General features: G+C 40.7%; 1 protein-coding gene across 10 annotated transcripts in view; it reads right to left on the minus strand.

The window, feature by feature from the left end:
* The window catches only part of ZMIZ1 (zinc finger MIZ-type containing 1), a 338,900-nt gene that overhangs the window by 157,777 nt on the left and 162,733 nt on the right, over window positions 1-18,390 (minus strand). Inside the window, exon 4 of one of the 10 annotated variants that reach the window (XM_088059854.1) lies at window positions 9,750-9,799. The exons of the other annotated variants lie outside the window; for them this stretch is intronic. The gene's annotated coding sequence lies outside the window, so the exon portion shown is untranslated. The remainder of the gene's footprint in view (window positions 1-9,749; window positions 9,800-18,390) is intronic. 10 annotated transcript variants of the gene reach the window in all.

Here is an 18,390-nt window from a genome sequence, read left to right on the forward strand (position 1 = left end):
TCCCCTCATGGCACGGATGGACGATGACCCACCAGCCCTTACTGCTGACAGTTTGCTACTTCCACAGCCCAATCTCGTTTATTCTCTCCTGGGCAAGAGAAGGCCCTCAGCCCACTAGCTCCCCTGGACAGTAAACATTTGTTGCCCGAACCAAACAGCCAAAATTGTACATATGAAGAATCATCACAAACAACGACACAATGCTTTGTATTTGAAATGCCCTGCCTCACCGCCGCAAGGCTCATCTTTATCTTTCTCTCAGACACATCATAAGAGCATCAAATAGGGTAATTTTTTTCAGTGAGCATACTGGCTCTAAGTAATTTCTGCTATAAAAAATGCAGAGCTTATTAGTGGGAAACCATTATTATGTGGAAATTACTCTTTCATGGGCCTCAGCAAGAATTAAAAGATTAAACATGGAAAGTGAAAATTATCATAGAGATCAGAAATTTCACCATGGCAGAATAAGCATTTTGACACCAGACCATTTTGGCTGGAAGAAAAATAACAGCAGAATTAAATTTCCAGTAACTATACCTACTACATGGGTATTGCTGTAGTCTGGCCTCATTCCCCACATGCACATTCACATCCTGAAATTTAAAAAAATGCCCTTTCTGTCCATCTCATCCTATTTTAAAAGGAGCAGCAAGATCACCTTAGTCGAAAATAACAGTACTTAAGATACAGAAAGGCCATCAGGGCTGAATAAGAACAGACTTCTACTCGGTTAAGTGCTGTGCACTTATCAGGTCACAAGTGAAAACGACTTTGCAGGGTCCCTGGCTGGCCTGCGGTGTCCCTGCACGCTAAGATTCAGGCCTTCGAGCAGCTCAAGAGACAGCGGGGGATATTGCTGATCAGGATTAAGGGTACTGGCAGAGGAGGATAGAGAAGGGAATTTTTCCCGGTGCTTTGTAACAAATCCCCTCTGTTTGGTGCACATATTAGCCAGAAAGATTGTACACTACTGCTTTACATGCTAACTCCATCCAAAAGGATAAATAAAAAAAGAAGTGTTCCCAGCATCTTCTGGTAATTCAACAATAAAAAGACCTGTTCTTCTTTCTTTTCTGAGGCAAAGACCCAGTCTCCCTCTCTTAAAAAAATAAAAAAATAATATGAATTATTCTTCCTTCTTCCCTCCCCTCTAGCATTGAGAGTTTATAGCCCTAGGCAGTAATTAAAGAGGCCTCATTTACATATTTATGATGTCTCAAAAATGGAGAATTTTTTTTTTAAAGGAACAGATGTATCGACCTGTTAACCTTTTTTTTTTTAACCCCAGACATACTGAATCTTTTAAACCATTACTACAAAACCCTCTTCCATACTGAAAAATGAATGAAATTTTTCACTGGCTTTACGAAAGAGAATTTCAGGAGATTCTGTTACACTCTGTGTTGGGTGACAGTTCAGGTTAGAAGACTGCAATTATTATATCACAAATGGAACTTCCGAGTAACACAGCTCAGAAAACAATTTAGTAAAACATGGTCCCCACTAGTTCTTAAGGCAGCCTGAACAGCCTCCTAAAGAGGAAACAAAAAATTAAGCCAAACATTTCACTACTGCTTCAAACATGTCTAAAACCATTCCGAGTTTAGAAAGTTAGTGTGGATTCAGTTCTGCTCTGGGGTGAGCACTCCCCACGGCCAGAGCTGCCATCCACAGCGAGAGCTCTGCCCCCGCGGGACCAATGGACCAGGGAAATCTGTTCCCCTGCGGCCAAGGGAGACCTGAATCACCACTGAAACAGGCCCAGCCTTCTCCCTGGCTTTCGAGGGACTTCACACGGCGCTTTCTGCTCTTGTTCCCACAGGCTCCCTTCCCTCGCTGCTGGGCAGAGATGGAGCTGGAGCGGAGCTCACCAGAACCATCAGCTGCCGCCCAGCCCCTGCCGCAGAAACGGGGTGCCATTCCTCCGGAAACCAATCCTTCGGCAAATAATCTCCGCACCAGAAATCCACTCTGAGGGCAGAGGAGAAAAGGCAGCCCTTGCCAGAAGGCAGGGGAGGCTGCTGTGAGCGGTGCTGGAGGCCAGCAGCACAGCGCTACGCAAGGTCTCCATTTCCACAGGGGACCGGCCTCCCTGCGGTGGCTGCACCAGACAAGATCTAATTTGGAGGCACTTCGGACCACTCAGCGCAAGAAGGCCATAAATAAAAAGACAACAGGAAATTCCTTTATCGGTTAAGAAATTTTAACAATAGGTGAGAGGGGAAAATGAAGATCAGTTCCTGAAGCAGGGATTCAGCACAGCAGCTCTAAACATCCCTGCCCCCTGCCGCCAGAGCACACAAGTTGGCTAATGCTGTTTATTCAATCAGCTAAAAACTAATAATTTCCTTCGAGTCTCCAGCATGCTGAGGGTCCTAGGAGAGGGCAGACAATCTGTATCTACGAAGTGACTTTGATGAAGCAACAAGCCAGGAGGGAGCGGGGCCGGGGCCGGGGCCGGGGCCGGGCGAGGGCAGGTGCCGCCGCGGCCCGCCAGGGGGCGCCGCAGGGCCGCGCCACCGCCCACAGGGGGCCCGGAGGAACGGGGGGGACACGGACAGCACAGGGGGGACAGGGACAGCACAGGGGGGACAGGGACAGCAGAGGGGGGACACGGACAGCACAGGGGGGACCCGGACAGCACAGGGGGGACACGGACAGCGGGGGGGGACACGGACAGCACAGGGGGGACTCAGGCAGCACAGGGGGGACAGGAACAGCACAGGGGGGACACGGGCAGCACAGGGGGGACAGGGACAGCCGGGGAGGACAGGGACAGCACAGGGGACACAGAGACAGCACAGGGCGGAACACGGACAGCACAGGGGGGACAGGGACAGCACAGGGGGGACAGGGACAGCCGGGAGGGACAGGGACACTCGGGGAGGGACAGGGACACACAGGGGGGACAGGGACAACCGGGGGGGACGGGGACAGCCGGGGGGGACAGGGACAGCACAGGGGGGAACACGGACAGCACATGGGGGGACAGGGACAGCACTGGGGGACAGGGATAGCACAGGGCGGAACACGGACAGCCCGGGGGGGACGCGGGGCCCGGGGCGGTGGCCCTGTGGAGGCCAGGAGGCAGGACAACCGCGTTCCGTCGCCTGAAGCACGGACCCCGAGGAGCCGGGTCCGAAGCAGCCGAGCCGCTCCCGGGAGCCTGTCACCTCCAGTGATGGATTTAAAACCACCATTTCTCTCAGCGCCCTGTCCCGGTGGTAAAATGTGGCGGTCCGGAGACAAAAGCCATCTCATTCCACCTGACATTTCCCTTGCCATGGAACATACTGTAATAAGTTGTTTCTTGAACTATCAGAACGCACCTCCGTGTGTACACACAGGTTAACGCTACTAATTGCGTGTAATTGCACGGATTCCCCGCCTCAGCCGCAGCCGCTGCCCGCCCGCGGCACAGCCCAGCCCCGAGGCGCAGCCCCGACAGCGCGGGCACAATGCGGCTCGGCACGTCTGCACTCGGGCACATGGCTCACACGGCATTCAAAGGGCTCTAAGCCCGCTTTTCAGTACGAGAATTTTCAAAGATGCTTCCAAAGATCAGCTGCTGGAAAAAGTTTAATATCTATCCATGACAACTAATTTATTTCTTCTACTGGATATGGTACAAAAAGTATAAAATGTCAGGCGAAAGGCTGTTTTCATCATTAAACACTTGAAAAGGAAGTTGTTTTAATAAAGCTTTATTTACCATAAGCTGTTAAATAGCTACTGCTGTTGGCTTTGAGCTATTAAAAAGGGCCAGATGTGAGACAAAGCAGCGTTTGTTATGCTGGGCGAGGAAGAATAGATATTTGTGCTGTGCTGCTTTCCATTGTTGCTCTACAAATGTGCAGTAATCCCCAGAAGACTTTCTATCATCTTTGACTGCGAGAGAGGGAAAGCGAGTGTGTGTGTGCACACAGCGCCCGGCAGGCACGGCTTCAGGGAGGTGGGAGCAGGTTTTTGTAATTTATGGTGGCTTGAGCTGCAAGGGTTGGCAATTTTGTCGGGTTTAAGGAAGCTGTTTCCGCAGCCGTGTGCTTGGGAGCGTTTTTATATACAGAGCCTATTATATGCAGGCACCAACAGCCAGCCGGATACACACAAAAGCAAACCCACACATGCTTTTGGAAAAAAAGACAGCATGACAGCTTGCATAAGCAAGCCTGCTGGACTCCTCTGGGAGGAGGAGCGGCGGTGCGCAGAAGTTGTTCTATCATGAAGCACATCTGCACCCCGATTACAAAAGCAAAGGTGGTCGGGCTAGCTGGAAGCACACACACAGCTCTGGGATATGACCTACACTTAAAGTATAGACACAGAAATATAAAAAAATCTCACGCACTGTGTAAGAGAGAGCTAAAGAGAGAGCTGCCTTGAGCCTGGACAAGTTGGTCAGCAGCCAGCACTAACCATTACGCACATGAACTGCCTTTTGCACCGGCAGCCCTCACCTCCAGCCCGCTGGCTGAAATGAGTGGTTTCCTCAGACCGAGAGCAGCATCTGCAGATCACAGGTAATTGCCCTGCTGCATGCTTGTATTATAAGGTTGGTTTCCCTGCATTCCACCCAGCTCCTAGTGTAATCAGCTCTGTCAGCTTGTTATCTTTAGGGAGAGGAAGGAGGTAAAAGGACACTGCAGTTTAAAACAGCAAGAGATAATAACACAAAATTAAAGGCAAAAGTGTGCTGGGGAGCCAGGGCTGAGTACCCTGCTATAGTGCTCTCGGAGGCTTTGCACACTCCAGTACACACAGATCTGCTAGAACAAACATTGACAGTTCCACAGCAGAACCCATTGATCCAGTGGTTTACTATATGTACTGTAGCTTGCAGGTAAGAAATACTAATCCTCATTGGGACAGCTACAAGCAAATGAGCCATCCCTAAAAGCTTGCTAGGTTGTGCTTGAATAATTTCCTAACCAGTGCCCCTGATCACTCATACAACAATGCTGTAAAAAATCTCTCCCTGATAAATTGCCAGTCTCTAAAATGAAGCAGAGTCAAGCACCTCTTGCCACCTTCTGTGCCTGGTGGGAGGATTGCAGAAGTCAGGTTAGCATAAAAACAGGAAAAGGTTTGTATTCTGGCATACAATGCTTATTTACCTAATGAAAGCTTTCAGAGGTTCTGTGATAAGATGCAAAGTATTTGCTGAGAATTCTTTGTGTCTGCCTACCAAATCCTGCAAACAGGCGTGTAGTATTGCTAACATCACCTGGCTTACACACCTTCTGGGGGCTGAGTCTGTAGAGCTGGAGCAAAGAACATTTATGGATGGAAACTTTTTCCTGCTTTTGCTAGACATTTATCAGCTACTAAAGAAAACCAGCTGGTTTGGACATAAGCACCTAAGTTATTTTCTTAAAACCTGAAAGATGAACTACAGAAGACAACCTAATATAAGCATTTTCTAAAGGTCTAGAGGAAGCAGTAATGACCTAACCTAACTGTCAAAGATGGTCTCAGGAGGAGAAAAGGCACTAGCAGCAAATATTTTTAACAATTACTTATCAAAAACTGAAGATGCTACTCTGTTTGCTATGCTCTGATAACATCTTTCTTGCAGCAGATAGCCTGCTATGTAACAAAGAGAGGTCAAAGTATCTTGGGTCAACCCAAAGAAATGCTCCTAGAAAGAACTATCTTGAGCCCACTGTGAATTAGAAATGCGAAGGATTTGCATTCTGACACTGAAGGCCCTCTTACTTATCTGATGAAACCAGGCATGTTTTGGAAGTTGAACTGTAGCATTTGAAGGAAATTGCTGATTTCTTCTCATGATACTGTACCATCACAACTTCTATTCCTCATTACTGAGTGGCAACACAAAGAATGTAACAATCCCCCATCCCCAAACTATATCACACCAAGTAAAGGAATGAGGATAGATTTGGACTCCTTTTTTTCTTCCACTACATTTAGTATCATAAAGAAGGCATATAGTCAAAGTAGATGGTAATTTCTCTTTATTGTCTATAAATGTAAGATCTATTCATCTTTTCTTTCATTTTATAAGACACTCCTCCTAAGACCAATGATTTCTGACAAGCCACCAGGGAAAGCATCACTGCTTTGGAGAAGACCACTCAGGGAGAGGGAAGGAATGGAGAAAAAACATTAGCTCAATCAGCAAAGTCTCTGGAGAACAGAGCAACTGAATAGCTGCTTTAAGACACAAGCTCCAACAATTTGACATCAGCCATTATTCTGGCCTGTTCTGACGAAATTTAAATATTTACCAAGTTCCTCAGAATAGAAGAAATACAAATTTCAGGAGGACCAGCAGAACCTGTAAAAACTAAATATACCTGAACAAGCAAAGTACATGTTGGATGGCTGTGAACTTTTGTAACTGAAGAAACAGAGCAGTTGCTGGCAGCCAATTTACACTGCTTGTACTGCTTCCAGGTGCTAACCAAATGGGGCTTGTCACTAACTCTCCACTCGCTTTGAGTTATGACAATTTAGTGCTAGGGGGTTAGTTTGTTTAAAGTAACTTAAACTAGAGATATTGGGCATCTAGACAAAATAAAACTACAGTTTTGGTCATGTCTTTATTTTACCATCTTCATTTTAAGGTAGCTGACTGGATAGCCATCTATATTAATACTTCTGGACCTGCAGAATATACATTAAAAACCAAAGGATTTGGTTTTACTGAATTGTCAATACAATTGGATAAGCATTAAGTGTTTCAAGTTGTCACCAAATCCTAAATTTTAAGAAACCATACTAAGAGTCCAGGTAAAACGAGCCAGGATTGGACAAGCAAATCAAATGACTGTGTATCCCTCATGGAAAACTCTTCTGTATATACACAATGAAACACTGTGTGAACACAATATACTGGAAGACTTGAAATGTGACTGCTGTTTATGTTGGTCTCAACAGCTAGTATTCAAGGACCTGAAACACAAGCAAAGGGAAAGATTCATTGCTAATGAAACTTTATCAAGAAGTATTTCTTTATCAGAAATACTTTGGACACCCTAGAGTTGATTTTGAAATCAACATCTTTTAAAACTAGTTCCAGCTGCAATGCCTTCAATTCCAATAAAGTCAAATCTGCACACATCCCTGCTACTTGCCTATCTGTAGTGTAGTAGTTGCTATTCCTGCTTTCCAAGTGCCCATAATTCCAGTAAGGCAGAGATTCTTCCAGACACCTAGATGACAAAATACTGCAGGAGTTTTACACAACAAAGCCTGCTGCCTTCAAGAAAGATTTTAAGTGAAGCATCCACAATCCTCTGCCTCATTTGGTTTTCTCAACACCTCATCATTTGAGAGGAACTTTTTATCTAGAAACTGGCCTCTGAGAATTACCAGTGTCCCAAATCGACTTTAGAGGCAAATAAAGAGAATTTTACACTTACCATGAAATAAGTTTCTTTTTACCAACAATCTTAACAATTTAGTTTTCAAAAGTTCATAAATTCCATGGTTAAAGATCTGTCATGTGTTCAGTTCACGAACAAACCCCTTGGGATAATCAAGAGCAAATTTCAGTAGAATTTCTTCTGAGAGCACAGATCTCTGTTAGTTGTACCTCCACTAGGTCTCTTGCCCTCAGGTGATAGCACAACCAAAGCTGAAATGGCATTTGGCAGAACACAACACAGATCTCAAGCAGGTTTTTAAAAACATCCTCTCAAGCATTTGAAAGCAGTAACTACACAATTGCTAAACTTGGCTGGAACAAAAGCTTCCTTGACTGCAGAGATAGGAACCAGTATGGTATCTCCTGCTAAGAAGAGACAGCTCCTATCATTCCCCCTGTGCTGGAAAGGCCAGGAGTGAGCCTGACAACTCATGAGCGACAACTGTCACACAAACTGAAGCAGGCAGACTTCCCATTTTTATTACAGACAATGTAAACAGAACACTATTGCTAATGAATTATTTATAGTGTGGTCCATAAATTAAGACACTTAGACTGTCTTGCATTTTTCATACCACCATCATTACTACAAAGTATATGCCCAGAAGCTTTTTCCTATAACTGCAGGACAAAGCCAGCCCTGTGAACAGAGACCTGAGCTCTTGTCCACCACCAAAGGTTTCACTTCTTCAGCTTCTCTGGCTTTCCAATTACATCCAGTGCTGCTCTGGGTAGGCGCCATCTCCACCAAACACACACAGTGCCTAACACAGATCACCATTCCGACAAGGGCTACCACACGCTAGTTTAATATGAACAATGAAGTGATAGTGTAAAATCTTTAATGAATGTATTACTAGAAGTTAAGGATAAAACATCTAATATTAGCCTTCCTGTAATTTCAAGACAAAATTTCCAGCATTCAGCCAGACTTCCAAGTACAGAATTAACTTGATAAACTTCAACTCTACATCCAGGTGACAGCTGGATAAAAGCAGTTCAAGTCCAGACTGTATTTTCTTCTACTCATATCCTTCCTTTCTTATTTTTTTTTGTTTAAATGGTTATTATAACACAGTGGAACAGACCTCAAAAAGCTACATACTTTTCTTCTTTGCTTCCAACAGCAACACTACAGGCTCCAGAGGTCAGCTTTAGAGCCTTCAAGTTTTTCTGAAGCCCTGCCTGATTAGACATACTCTGGAGTGACTTTCATTGTGATCAAACGTGATGTGCTGGTGACACACATACAAAGCTGGCAGAGCAGCCACACTGCAAAGCCTTCAGCAGGCAGGAGTCGGTGTAAGGACTCATTCGAAACAACACTTGGTTCTCCTGAAAAGGAAACAAGTATCCCCTTTGAAAACATTCTGATGAACTCAAGGAGAGACATGTTATTGACAATATCAAACCTTGCAGAGAATAAAACTCTTTCTATCCTACGGCTCCTTGTCTTTTGCTCTTGATTTTGTGATCCTTGAGTGGTTACATTTTGCCACCTCTTTTTTTTTTTTTCTTCCTGAGTAACTGAGGTGCATTAGATCTGAAATTTGGAGGGATATATTTTGAAAGATGGTTCATTGCTTAAAAAGCCTCGTTGCCCAATATGCCATATTACAGGATTAAAAAGGTTCCTGCTTATTACATGACTGATCCAGGCATGGATATAAAAGAAAAGGACAGGCTGGCATGAACCAAGTCATGTTCCAGGAACAGCCCATTTGATCCTGTCCCATTTGACACAAGGGAAGCAATTTAAACACTACCAGACGTGAGAGTTTTCATATTTTCTGATTTTGTTTCACTTGATATATCCCAATTCATAAAGAACGAGTTATTTAGTAAACAGGAGTTCTTCCTAATCAAAAAGCCATGTCACAGACTTGAACTACTTCAGATTAAGGACTTCTTTGACCCATACTTTCCTACCTTTCCCATACATCAGATATTGAGCCTGGCTCCACTTGTCCCTTATAATGCATTTAGACACTCACCAGTCCTGAATAAGGACATTTCTACTCTCTTACCTTTCTATGCTGTCTATCAGCTGGTTAAGACCTAGGCAATTGCAGTTTTTCCTTCTAAGGTGATGGTGGTATTCAAAATGGCAGAGAGTAAACAATTAAACAACACAGAACTCTATCTTTTGTCTATACACTTAGCTGGTAGTTTCACTGTTTCGACTGCGCAAAGCATAAGAAGCAAGAAAACACAATGGCATAAACACTCTCTTCCTCCAAGAGCAGACTTCTGGGCTGGCAAAACAGCAAAGCAGCAACATTTCGACAAATCCCTAACTCAGATGCAGGAAATAATAATTTTAAAAGAAAAGTCTTACAGAACAAAATTCACCAACCTTTTTAAAGGTGGACACAAATACTGGAACGGTACCAGCAAACAGGATTGCTATAATAGAAGACATAACAAAATATTTTTATGAAACACCACAGGACAAAGTATGATTTCCCACTTCTTTTCAACAACTACTTCTCTTTTGAAAAATAAGAATTATTTGACAACTTTCTCTTACCAGCTCAAATATTACTATAATACTAGGCATTATGACTATCTGCATGGCAGGACAAAATCAAAGCATGAACCCTTTCTTGACTGCACAAGATTTTGTTCAGAAAGGAAGCTATAAGCCAAATAAGAAGGAAAGCAATGTGTAAACAGAACCCTAACCTGAAGAACTGGAGACCTATGCCTGCCCAGAAAGACATAAAAGTGCATGGACTGAAAGTAATTTGTACTATCAACTAATGAAAAAAACCCTAAAACCAAACAACTCTGTCACAAAGTCTGCAGAGTGTAAGTTAAGCAACATTAATCATTTTCCTTTGCAATCATTAAAACATTACAATGATCTAAGATTTTCAGTAAAATATCAGTGTTTATTAAACACCTACATGAATTCAATCATACACCCATTAACAATAAAAGAAACAAATAAATGGAAACTCTAAAATGTCCATCCTGTGACTAAAAATATTATGCATTAGTTCCTTGGAAGGTCAATTCAGACCCTGAAAATATCCTATGATAACAGTCAGTCAGTGATCTTGGTTCCACAGAATGACATGCTACCACCTGCAAGTGTTCTAAATCCATTGGACAAGCTGCCTGTTTTCAAGCTTCTTCCCATTTTACTTTCTGTGAGAAGGGACCCAGTTTCCACATGAATTTCTTTTTCTTACTGCCTTCAATAAGTCTGAAAAAAATTTAGAGGGATGTGTACGACATTATATAGCAACACTGTGACTTACTTCGACTGCTGAGCAACAAAATCATACACTTTTTAAGAATGGCAAGTGGAAAGGTATTTTGCTCAAAGTTTAACATTATTTTAGGGAGCCAAACTTGCTCTCTACTAGAGTTTTGTTACATTGGTCTCTTCTACAGCAGAGGTACATTGCAGGAGCTCAGTTGCATATTGTCTAGGTGATTTGTCCAACATGTCAACACAGGCAATTTTGAACCTTTCACTTAAGCCTCAGACAGTGTCCTAACACTGTCCTTCCTTCCCTGTCTATCACAAGAAGCTCAACATGTTAAGAGATTGTCTTATTCTACTTCTAGCTGACATTAGGAATACAGATTTATTCTCTGAAATGGTTTAAAACCAATTTAGATATCTGTTTCCCAGGATGACTCTAATTTATTCAAGTCTCTCAAGTACTGCTAAGGACCTAAATTAGTCTATTGCTGCCACCTCTTCAGACTATCAGAGTTGCCATCTTCACTCCCCCCCTTGCCTGAGATTCTGCTTCAGGACTTGTTCAAATCTCTAGAAAAGACTGGTTTATATTACCTGCAACTCAAGGTTTTTTAAACATCGCTATGTAATACAAGTGTTTTTAATACATCACGCCTGTCACAGAGTCAAGACTTACTAATGAACTGCAGTGCTATTATGCAGCTATGGGAAGAAAACCTCTGATGGCTGTTAGCAGCAAAGTTCTCAAGAGTTTCCCGACTGGCCTGTGAAAAGCACCTCACCGGCATAGAAGTTTTTAATAAGCTTCCTTCCTTTTGAAAGCCAACTGATCTGCTATTTATAAGGCTCTGATTAAGCTAACACATGCAAATACAGACGTAAGCATGCATGTGCACACGGAACGAGATGAAATGCTGGGGAAGAAAGAATTTATATTACAAACACAGGTAAACACTTTCTTGCAAGATCAAACAATAAATCCTAAGTGTTACGGAACATGGGAGAAAAGCTCACTCAAGTGAGCAGCAAATTTGTCCCAGAAGCAGGGATTTTATTCTGCAGCTTAATTCATCTATGATGCAGAACATGCCTAGCTTTGGCCTAGGTTTTTATGAATCATTCCATGTACTAAATTGTAAGGGGAAAACACAGGGAAATGTGAGACATTTTGTTTGATATATCATGTTGCCACGGCTCTACCTGCAAGAAATTGAATTTCTAAATTAGTTTAAAACATTCATTTAAGAAAACATGTCCAAGAATTGAACAAGCAATTTAACACTCAAAGGAATAAAGCAGCATTTAACCCTGAGGGTGACCCAGCAGCCTCCTCACAGGTTCAGTGAAGCACAGGCTGCCTTGTCAGTCTCTGAGAACGAGGCAGGGCCGATAGGTAAAAGCGAGCCAGTTTGGACACACACACTGGCAAGGAAAATATCAGAGTTGGAAGGTCATATAAATCGCTAGACATGGAGACGAGATCTGTCAAAAAGACAAACTACCTAACAATTTTAACCTATTGGCTAGAGCTGTCCGTGTCAGCATAATGTTAACATATATTATAACCTCATCGCAAAAACATACACGTAGATGGAAGAGAACTGAAGCTAAACTACCTCTCTTATCTTCTGTTTAGACAGGAACTCATTCTAACAGAGGCTTAAGGAAGTGTTTTCTCTGGGTTTTGGGTTGGGTTTTTTTCATCCAAACCTAACATATCATATATATATATATTACAAGGAAAAAAAAGCTGGCTAATATGCTAAAAATTACCTACCTGTCAATTCCTCTACAGTTAGAGAGTTTATCAAAGCATCCATCACAAGCACCTCTATTTCCAGACAACAGTGAGTTTTTTACTTACTACGATTTTAAAATAAAAGCTTTTCTGAACAGTCACTGAAATATTTAAAACAGAAAAGTGAGCATTTGCTAGACAGGAGATTAACTTTCTCATATTTTAAATTGTCTGCATTTCTCCCAACTATTATGACTAACTCAATCATAATTATGGAGCTGTGATTTTTTCCTCTACCAGATGCTGATGACTCTCCATTTTAATGTAAAACCAAGTCATGGTATCTCTCTTCTGATGAGATCTCTGTGACTTTTCTACACCGTATGATTTTCAGTGGCTGTGTCAAAGTCCCACTGCTTTGCAGTGTTTTGCTCATGTCCCCTCTCCCCTGGCCTTATTTGGACCTTATTTAGACCTTATTTGGTGTTACAGAGAAGGCCTTTGGGAAGGCCTGGAAGCATTCATCAAGTTAGTAGGTGGGACACATCCCTGAGAGAGGGTATTAAGTTAAACCTCCATGAATACTCTCAGGGAATCCTGATATTGTTAATCCCCCAGGGTTTATGCATGAAATGTGACATTTGAGATTAGTTCAGAAGCATCTGTTCATAATGCCAAGAACTGAACCTCCAAGAATGTACCACACATCATTTTCAGAAAAAGACACCTCCCTAAAGCTTCATTTCCCCTTTGAGCCACTAAGACAAAAATCTGACGATTATAAAAATGACCTGTTTCTCACACTACAACCCACTAAGTGACACATGAAACTCAAATGACAAACCTCCTTCCAAGTTCCATTAGGTTAGATTCTACTTATGGTGCACATCCTACTTTCAGTAATTTTTTTTATTTTTGAGGAGTTAAGTCAGGAGTACCCTTACATCTCAGGATTATTCTTACATGCCATTTTCAAATGTTGAGCATGTCGATCAATGAAGAAAAACAAAGCCAGCATATGGAAAATGAAGAATTCCTGGTTTCTGATTTTTTGTTTGGGTGGTTTTCTGGTTGGTTTTTAGGTTTTTTTCCTTTTTTTTATGTGTGTGTGGTGTTGCTTGTTTCCTATTTTTTCTTCTAAATACAATACAAGCAGAAGCCTATTCGGAAGGATTTGTAAGGGCAATGTATGTTCCCTCCCAGCTATTCAAGCAGGCAGTAGATATTCATGAGTACTGAGAGATGCACGTAATTATGCTTGAATGATTATTTATCTAGAATGAAGAGCAACTGTGAAGCATCTATCACTCTTTGTTCCAGGTCAGAAGTTTCAGATAGCCATTTAAAATGAAAAAAATAGCATCACATGGATGAAGCAACCAACAATATAGTGAGCACCATGAATACTGAATAGAGAAATCAAAGGGTTTTAGGAACACTGAAACTCTAAAGTTAGAGCTGTTTGTCATGTATTGCTCAACATGAGAAATTAGTTTGGCTCACAAAAGAGACATTAACAAAAAACACTAATTCTTTTAAAAGATGCATTATATGCTTAGGGTAGCCATTTTCAACTGATTGTGACATCTATCCTGTTAATTTCTTTTAACCAGACACTAAGCAGATATATCCAACAGGAGATCAAGTACAGCCTATAGATCAAGGAGTCCATACTGAAGTACTGAATAACATGAACAGCATCCCATACACTTGCAGGGTCTAGCTCCCGTATTGCATCACTTTCAGAAGGTCAGAAAGGTGTTAAAGAGCTGTAACACTTAGTTTCCCAAGGCCTCTGGATACAGAGCTCTCCAAAATTCTACTTCAAAAAAACCCCTAAACCTTTGGTATACTCTGTTTGGTACCATTTTCAATAGTGCTTGCCATTGATCAAGCTCGGACTGAACCAAGGCAGTATGGCCACATCTACATCAGGGATTTCAATTCCATGCCATTATCAACATCAACAGCATTTCACAGGGAGACAGATGGAAAGGAAAAGGATATAGAAAAGGACAGCTAATAGCTTGGAATCCTGCAGCAAGACATGCAGTTTTACTGCTGTGTCATTCTGCATGCCTGTGAAGCATGTGATCTGTCTGCACGAGGGCATCCAGCATTAGCACCATTGCTGGGGGTACCAGCAACTGGGGACAGTTGCTGCAAAAAAATAGTTTGGCTGAAGTAAATGAACTTAGACCTTTCCTCATTCTTCACTGGTTATGATAGCACAGTACCAACCCTCATCCTCCTTTACAAAACAACAACAACAAAAAAACCCAAACCAAATCAGCAAAACAAAGGATGGAGTCGGTTTGACTAACTTTGTTTCACTGACTTGGATGTAGAAAAACAACCCAAAAAAGAAGACCATGGCAGAAAGCTGGAATTAATTCTGGAATTAATTCAAGTAATAAGTTGTTGTTTCATGCTAGCCTTTTATGCAGCAAGATGAGAAAGGAATACTAACCAAATTCTAATCTCAACCAGGACAGTTTAATGCTCATTTTTAAATATGTCATCTAAGAAAACAATGAATGAGTTAGGCTTTAAATTTGTTCTTTCTTCAGGGAAAAGAAATAGCAAAGGTATTTAAAATTAAACAGGACATTCACAATTAATCTGCTTTTTAATTAACTTACTTTGCTGCTGTAAGTGATTCTGCATTTACTCTCATTCTTTTGAAAATTCCAAAGTGCTACTTCTGACCTGTGATTTACTGTTGCCGTACATCTTTATAAGCAGTACTTTAGTTTAAGTGGCAGTTGCATATTAATTACAAAGTTAATTATGTGCTATGTAATCATGCTGTAATTCATTAGTTTACTCTGCAGTGCAAAAGGATAATGCTAAATGGAAGACCTGATGCAGAGTATTTTAGTAATTTACATTTTTCTGCATCAAATATTCAAAATATTAACCAGAAAACATTGTCTGCACTTAAAGAAGCCTATAAAACAGCTCATTGTGATTCTAGTAGCAGTTGTGCTAGAACTTTTTCTCCTTAAAACAGTTGCAGAAATTTAAGTGGGGTAAAGTATCTTCTCTAAAACCAAGCATACAGTTGCTAAGACCAGGGCAAAAAGTCAGAAATACTGGACAAGTTCAAGCATCCAAATTTGATACTTAACATGACTCATCCTCAAAAGACATGTGCTCTCTGCTTTCTCAAATCAGTGTTTTTAAGATGCTTCAGCTTGAAAACCTAAACACTGATGCATCCAGTAGCATAAAGCACAGTTGAAGATACTGGCTACAGGCTTCTATGACTCCTCCTTACTGAGCCTTTGCATGAAGTACTTATAGCCAGGTAATTTACTACTGGTTTCTGCCTAAAATCTGCAGGGAAATGCAATTCCTGTTTGCACAGGTCTCAAAATAACTCTGTTATATAGATCTGTGTTTCCTAACAGAAGTACTGAACACAAATGTAAATATTTCTTTTTAATATAATGATTTTTGGTGAAAAATGAACTGGGCACAATACCATAAAGCTGTTTCTTTGTCCCAGGTTTAATTATCCCTGGAACTATTCAGCTTACTCTGATCAATAGAAATACAAGACCTAATTTTTACAAAGATGCTCTTAGTCATGAAGAATTCCCCTTCTGCTTTCATGGGCACCCCCTCACCCCTCCAAAAGTATTCTAGCATCTACTGTTCTTCCTTAACCAACACTGGTTGGTTCAACACCAGTTCTTGAGAAGTTGTAGTCCTTTTTTCCTTCCAATAGCTATCACTATGATGCAAAATGATGCTCTTTGTCTGAGAGGTAGGAGTTTCTCCTCCTAAAACTAACACCATAAAACCCACAATAAAAAAGCACTTTAAAACCCATGATAAAAAGCAGCTCTGTCTCTTAAAACTAGAGATAGAAAAAGTACAACGCCAAGGGCCTATGTTTTTCAGCACACACACTTCACCTCTACATTGCAGTTATATTCACTTACTAAAACAAAAGCAAGGCTACTTTAGCTGTTGGTATGTCTGCAGAAAATTGACACATGCCATGAACATAGTCACCTTCTGTGCAGTGTTTGACTGCACCATCTTTATTATCAGGCAGATTGCATCAATGAAAAGAAGCCCTATACTATCCAAGTAAACATCAAGAGATTACCAAATCCATGACTGAGTCTGCAGCAATTCTGTCTCATGGGCTGAACAAGTTTTCCTTTGAAGTCATTTAGGAAAGATAAAGAATACATATTTTCACAGACAAATTGTGACAGTGAAACTACTAAGAGCTTTTAACTCCTTAAATTCTAAAACTGGTGTTTAGGAAACATCATAGGAACCTCAAAATATAAACAAAATGTACAAAGAGTAACTGAAGTTCCAGTGAAAAAAAAATGGAATTAATGATATGGTACTACCAAAAATTTAAATACAGCAAAAGAGCATACTGCTTCATGCTACTGCAATTTGTATACTACATATATAATTACATGGGGCTGCAGCTGGTTACTTAAACTTTTTTAAACATCAGTGAGAGAAAATGCACATGTGCCAGTGTCTTTGTAAAAACAAACCTGAAATCTCTGCTCTGTCCTCTCAGATAAAAATGCATAGTTCTCTTTCTTTAAGCAACATGGTTCTGGATTTCCTAAGAAATGGAGTCAAAAAATTAATCTCAAACATTACTAGAAAATAAATAAATATTCTGTCTAATACAAAAGGAATTTTTAGGATTCTTAATCAGTGGAAAAAGCAATTTTACTTGCAAACTTGCACACAAGTACCACAACAGCTAAAAAAAAATAAGCCCAAAAGCATTTACTCCCCCTTCAGAAACAGCCACAAGACATCTCACTCGGTCAGTAAAGCTTGGACTTGCTGAGCTGTGTAATTAACTTCAGTCTGTAGGGACTGGGTTACAGAATGCAGAGATCTATGATCAGCTTTGGCTTCATTTTGGAGCAGGTATCTAACACGTCATTAAAATGTGTCTGGTATGGACAGATCCCTGTACTGGGTTTTATAGAATCCAGAATGCTTTTTTTATGTATGATGGTACATCCAACACATCCAACAACGATTAAAAAAAAACAAATCCCAAAAACACTTCAAATTCTTTTCAACCTGTTAGCTCATGGTAGGAAGTATTAACCTTTTAGTTCTATATGGTGGTGTAAAAAAGGCTTTTAAGAATATGCAAAGTTTGGAAAAATAGTAAGAGAATTAATTTTATTTAATTTAAATAGAATATGGTTATGTGGTTGACTCATCCTTTTAGGTTTCTTGGTGGCTTCTGCACAGAAAACAAAAAACCAAACCAAACTGAAAGTTTTGGTTAGTGATTTTTCTCCTACTTTAGCAAAAGGATCAATAACTTTGGCCTGTCTCAGTATTATTCATCTCAAAGAGAGGTTTTAGCCTTAGCTAACCTTCTAGGTTCCATCAACAGTCAACAGAGAGCAGTGACTTCTAAGGGCACTTTGTCCTTTACTAACACAGATATCAAAAATGGGTGGCACAAATTGCTCTCTGGAGATTTCTATTCTGGATCTATTTCTGATTATAGTGATTATATAGCAAGTCTAGATAATTTTTTAAGAAGCCTGAGTCTTTGCTGACTTGGAGGATGATGAAGACTCTTTAATCCCAGCCTCATTTTTGAAAACAAAACTTATCTTCTAGACATTTTGGAAATTGTGTGCCAATGTTAAAAAAATGCATTAATTTTAATTTGGGCAGAACTAAAAGTATCTGAAATTAGAATCCTTAACTGTTACACGATCTTTGGTTTCTCATAACAAAAAAATAGCAAGTGTTTCTGACATATTTTAAGTAAATACAGTACTGAATATTCTACTTACCCATTTGTAAAATGTAAGTATACTCTCCCAAAAATAGTTAAAAATAAATATGAAGAGACATTTCTAGAGGCTTGAATTTTGTAGAACATGGATAATTTATGTAAAATAATCACTAATTTATATAAGTCTAATTCTCTACACTAACATATGCACAACTGTGCAACAACATAAGCAAGCTAACTGTACATATGTTTCATATATAATAAAAGGAGAATATCTTCCA

Source organism: Pseudopodoces humilis, chromosome 9, assembly GCF_049639895.1.
Source record: "Pseudopodoces humilis isolate 2021_Gansu_Grassland_sample_001 chromosome 9, ASM4963989v1, whole genome shotgun sequence".
Taxonomy (NCBI): Eukaryota; Metazoa; Chordata; class Aves; order Passeriformes; family Paridae; genus Pseudopodoces; species Pseudopodoces humilis.